This window comes from Tenrec ecaudatus, chromosome X, assembly GCF_050624435.1.
Source record: "Tenrec ecaudatus isolate mTenEca1 chromosome X, mTenEca1.hap1, whole genome shotgun sequence".
NCBI classification, from domain to species: domain Eukaryota; kingdom Metazoa; phylum Chordata; class Mammalia; order Afrosoricida; family Tenrecidae; genus Tenrec; species Tenrec ecaudatus.
In genome coordinates this window covers 39,535,561-39,541,595 of record NC_134548.1, presented here as the reverse complement: position 1 = coordinate 39,541,595, position 6,035 = coordinate 39,535,561, and positions in this window count along the sequence as shown.

Genomic DNA, 6,035 nt, shown 5'->3' with positions numbered 1-6,035 from the left:
ATAGATGTAAAGTGCCTTCAGAGAATGGTTGATGTAGGTAGAGAAGGATGGAGCATGGAGGCTTGTCTGATCCATGTCTTATGACAACAGGGAAGCCAGAGGAGGACAAACATGTCCACCTCTATTTCTGTTTATTGCAATATCCATGTTGTGAATTTTGGGTTATGATAAACATAGCTGTTAGGTTTCTCAGGTGGGAGATACCTTGGTTCTTCTCTTTGCACAAGAAAGAATTCATACTGAAGCCTGGTTTGTGATCCAAGTGAGTTTTTATAAAGGACGGAAGAAGTTTCAGGTTTTACAGTCTCAAAGAGTACATGCTATTTCAGGGAACCATGCCAAACTGCGTGTAGGCTGCGCTGAGGCTCACCACTGAACACGGGCAACCTCGTGAGACTGTACACCCATGCTTGGTGAACTGAGGCCAGAGAGCCCACAGGACGCAGAGCAGCAGAGGAGCAGGAGTAAAAGCATGAAGAAAAAAAGGACCAGTGGGCAACAGTCAAGGTATTTGAGGCCTCTGGCTGGGAGGCATTGTCGAAGGTATTGGTTGACCCCTTTGGCTGAGTTAAGCCCACCTGGGCCTTCTTTGGGCCGCCCAGGTGTACCTGGCTTGCTTGAATTGGAGCACGCCCAGTTAGTCTTCATGGCTGGCTAAGGCTTGCCTGATTCTCTTCCAACCTCTTGGAGGTCCTCAGGTATTGGAGAGGAACAACTCCCCCGTCCCTGTCTCCTTCATCCTAACAGTTGCATTTATCCATACCTCTCCTTCTAAGTAAGGCTATGTACCAAACCAAAAAACCAGAATCACTGCCATGGAGTGATTCCTGAGTCAATACTGAGTCAATACTGACTTCTAGCCACTCTATAGGACAGGGTAGAACTGCCCCCTCTGAAATTTTGAGACTGTAATTGTTTACTAGAAAGCCTCAAGGATGTGCTCTAAACAATTGATGTATGTATATGTATGGATTGTGATAAGAGTTGTATGAGCCCCTAATAAAATGTAAAAAGAAAATAATAGAAAGCCTCCTCTTTCTAAAAAATTGTACAAAGTAGATAAAACAAAATTGAAAATGTGAACTGGCTAGATTCCTTGGACTGAAAGAATAACATATCAATGAGTTCATTGTTATTTCGTTTTCTTCTTGCTTTACATATAGGTAAGATTGGGTGGTAGAGAATCTCAAAACCCAGAAAATATACAAGTTGCAAGAAATAGGGCCATGGGTAAGCGCATGAGTATAATGTGGTGATGCAGGCGATCGTATATGTGAAACTAATTACCTATGTCTGTATAAATACATGCCGCATACACATATACAAAGTGGTGAAATCTTAATAAATCTGTATGATAATGAATTGTATTTTATCAATGCCAACTTTCTGGTTCTGATATTATATTAGAGCTGTACAAAATATTGACATTGTGGGAAGTTATAAGAAAGGTATATAAAAAATATTTTTTCATTTGACTCTGAAGCAGGACTAACAATACCAAGGAGAAAACAACAGGACCAGCAGTTCGGGGATGGAGGCATATGAGAGGAGGGGGTGGGGAGGGGGAGTGTGAAGCCAACAAACTCAAGGATAAGGGAATAAAAAGAGACCTAAAATTGATGGTGAGGAGGTTATATAATACCTAGTGGGGTTTAATCAGATGTAATGCATCCAAGAGGAATTACTGAGAGCCAAATGGCAGGTGAACATGATAGTGAGATAGGAGGAAGGTGAAAGGAAATAGAATAAAAATAGGAGGCAAAATCTATGTAGAGAGGTATAGCTATAAGCATATATGTAAATATACTAATTTATAATGATAATGATATAAACTCAATGTACATATATTTATATGTTGAGTATTAAGATAGCAGACAGCCTCTGGACCTCTACTCAATGCGTTCCTTAACACAAGAACACTTCGTTCTAATAACCTGGCACTCTTTGATACTCACCTTCCCGACAGGATCATTGAAGACAAAATGGGTACATAAGCACATGTGACGAGAGTGGATGGTGCCCAGAGATCAAGTGATATAGCATCTGGGGTCTTAAAGGCTTGAAGTTAAACACGCAGCCATCCAGCAGGGAATCAAATAAGCCCAAATGGAAGAAGCACACTAGCCTGTGTGATCATAAGTTGTCAAGAGAATCGGGTATTAGGTATTAAATGATCCCAAACAAATAACTATATTGATGAGAACCAGGGGGTTTGGGATGGAGACTCAAAACCCATCTGTAGACAATTGGATATGCCCCACAAAAGTGGTATAAGGAAGGGATGATTCAACCAAGGTGCAGTATAGCTCCAGTGAAACACACATCATTCCTCTAGTTCCTGAATGCTTCCCCCCTCCCCCACTACCATAACCCAATTCTACTTTACAAATCTAGCTAGAGCAGAGAACACATATTTCTACATAAAAGACACATGGAATTCAGGACAGATAAACTCCTCAGGAACAATAGTGGGAGTAGCAATATCATGAGGGTAGGAGAATGATTAGGGAGGAGAAAGGGGGAGAAAGGGGAAACCCATCAACGGGGTTGGATATATATCCCCCCAAAGGGGACAAAAAACAGAAATGAGGGTGAAGGCAAACAATGGACAGTGTAAGATATGAAATAATAATAACAATATATAATTGATCAAGAATTCACTAGGGTGAGAGGGTTGGGGAGGGAAGGGGGAAAAGAGGAGCTTATGTTAAGGGCTCAAGTAGAAAATGTTTTGGAAATGATGATGGCAACATATGTACAAATAAGCTTGATACAATTGATGTATGGAGGAATGTTATAAGAGCTGTAAGAGCCCTCAATAAAATGATCTTTAAAAAGGAAAAGAAAAATACTTGTAATTAATCTAATCAGATCATAATGAGTCCCCGCTGAACACCATTCTATATTTCAAATTAAACGCTCCAAATTTGAGTTTAATTATCTTAAAATAAACAAATGGCTAACACCAAATAAATATTATAAATAATTCAGTGACATATATGAAGATATGATTCACAGCTCTAAGTCTGCTAATGTTATTAAAGAGGACTTCAAGAAGTTCATGAGAAAATCCCATTATCTTTTAATTCTTTTATTCCACAAACTTTTGGAAACCTCATATGCAATCTTAGCTTTGGATAATAAATCCCATGATAGCTTTAAACCTGAATAATTTTGGATCCTATAAACAAGTCAATTTATTCAATCCTAAATACAGAATATTGTCAGATTTTAAAAACAGAGTGAATTAATGTGTTTATTGTAAACATTAAAATATCTAAAATCTTATTCGCACTCTAGTGCCACAATGATGTGTACAGTTTGTAGTTTTGTATGTGTAAGAGGCTCGAGGGAGCTATTTCAGGTTTGTGAGCAAGTGACTTAAGAATTATATGGTAAGAATTTAGAAAACCAGTCTGGAAGCAGATTGTTGGAGAAATTGGGCCAGGTAGAATAGCGAACAGGGTGGTGGCAGCACTATTGTAAACTGTAAAGTAAGATGTGTGGGTTTCTATGGTGATGGGAGGCCATAATCAATCCTAAAGTTAAGACACGGCAAAATTGGTGCCTCTTTTTGTCAATAAGCTCAGTGCTATTCTTATAGAGCAAATGATTTGATATGAATTTTCTTCTTAATAAATATTTGTAACTCACTTTAGGCTTTAGATTAATTGATCATCATCATGTATATTATAACCTGTAGCAACTTTTGCTGAGATGCAGGCCAATAGTTAGATAGAAAGATAGATGAGCCCTGGTGGCATTGTGGGATAAGCGTTGATTGGACTGCTAACTGCAAGGGTGACAATTCAAACTCGCTGACAGCTCCATTGGAGAAAGATAAGGATGTGTGCATCCTTAAAGATGTACAATCTTGGAAATCCTACATTGGGTCACTATGAATTGAATCGATGAAAGTGAGTTTGGGGGAGTGTGGAGAGAGAGAGAGAGAGAGAGAGAGAGAGAGAGAGAGAGAGAGAGAGAGAGAGAGAGAGAGAGAGAGAGAGAAATAAAATAAAATTTATGAACTGGAGATATTCCTGTGCAACTGTACACTTCTTAAAAATTCACAGTGCTCCAGTTGTTTGATTTTAGAAACAGAACCAAAATGGTTCCATTAGATCAGTTTGGGCCTTAACAACCTTTAACAGTACCATTTCGCTTTTTGCAATTAAAAATCTGTTTTTCTAATTTTCCTAGTAGACTTTTCTGAAATATGATCCATTCAGAACCTTTTTGCACGGCTTGTCATTTATACACAAGCCATGGATGCATCAATTTAATTTTAAAAATCATCTTCCTCACCTCCAAGTTAAAAGAGCTTAGGGGTGAAAATAATAAGGTCATAGGAGCAAAAAAGCAGTTTGTTTGCTTTCTAGCTTCTCTTGCAATTGAGGAAGGTGGGTCTGTAGTGGACTCATGATTCCATCTAATTACACCTAGTTCAGTAGAGGCTTGGCCTGACTTTTTCTGCTATCGCATAGCATCTGGCATTTGCTTCTGTGTAAACTATTGACATATTATGCTTCCGTTGCACCAAATATGCTCTGATCATTTAATTGCAAGGTGAGCTTCCAGACCTACACCATGACCAAGGTCTGAAGTCCTTCCCTATTTCTTTTGTCTTGAAGATATACCCCTTGCCATCCATATTACCCTAAGTGGGGAGTGGATATGCTTTCTCCCTACTTGAGCTAGACCGTGTTATATTGGCCACAGAGATAGGGCTGCATTATAGTTTCAGGACAGTTGTGAGTTTTCGTGAGGTGGTTTTCAGTTTCCACTCATTTTTAACTGCCCCTCCTTTGAACTCCCACAGTGACTAGAAGGCTGAAGCTGGAATCGATTCTGTGACCCACACTGCGCTCTATGCAAATATCCAACATGTTCCAAATCAGAGCCATCATTTTGGAACTTAATTAGTGTGGCCAGACTCTCACTCCCGTTGGATAAACTTGTTGCCAACACTTCTCAGTTCTTGTAAAAACAGCCCCGATTTTAGACAGGCATGCCACCCAGGATGAACACAGCTTAGAAAATGCTCAAGCTGAGAACCCCCTGCTACACAAAGATTTAGAAATGTTCTAGTAATGAGCTTCAGCAAGTGAGTGCATTGACAACAACCTTCGTTGTGCAGAGAAGCAGCAGGAGGAAGATGGAATAATTTTCTACAGAGAGTTTTTGTTTTCTCTTTTAGTGAAACTCTATATTCATCTTTGATTTAAAGCATACACGTCCGTCATTGACTAGTTCATAGCTCATACACAAATAAGCATACTGGATGCCATTTTCTAGACTATTTATTGGAGTGTTATAATAATGTATTTGTTATTTTTCTCAGTTAGGCATAGCTATAAAGCACCATTAAGGTTGCCACATCTTACATATACTGGTGGGCCCCTTCCAGATTCCCATTGCCAGGCTTTTTCTCCATTGTGCCCCTGAGCTCCTAACAGAATACGTCTGAGAATTATCTTAGGCTAAAGGAAGCAATCTCAAGCTCTCTGCCTGACATGATACCACAAAAATTCACTGATAATGGAGTAAAGATTAGAGAAAGGTTTCCTAAACCTGTTATAAAAGTGTTAAAGATAAAATATTGTTTTAGAGGAAATTATCAGAAAGAATATAAAAGCAACTCTATAAAAAAAGGTGTGACTTTTCCATATGGACTTTTTGCTTCTCAGCTACACGGCTGCTTGTTTGTCTTCAAGCCTTTAAGACCCCAGAAGCTCTATCTTTTCATAGCCAGGCACCATCAGCTTTCTTCACCACATTTGCTATGTACCCATTTTGTCTTCAGCAATCCTGTAGGGAAGGTGAGCATCACGGAATGCCAGGTTATTAGAACAAAGTGTTCTTGCGTTAAGGGAGTACTTGAGTAAAGGCCCAAAGTCCATCTGCTACCTTGATACTATTTCCCTATCATTATAAATAAATATATTAACATGTGTACGTGCCTGTATGTAGACCTCTATAAATGTCCTTGTCTCCTAATTCTTTCCTCTGTTTGCTTTTAATTTCCTCTTGTCCCA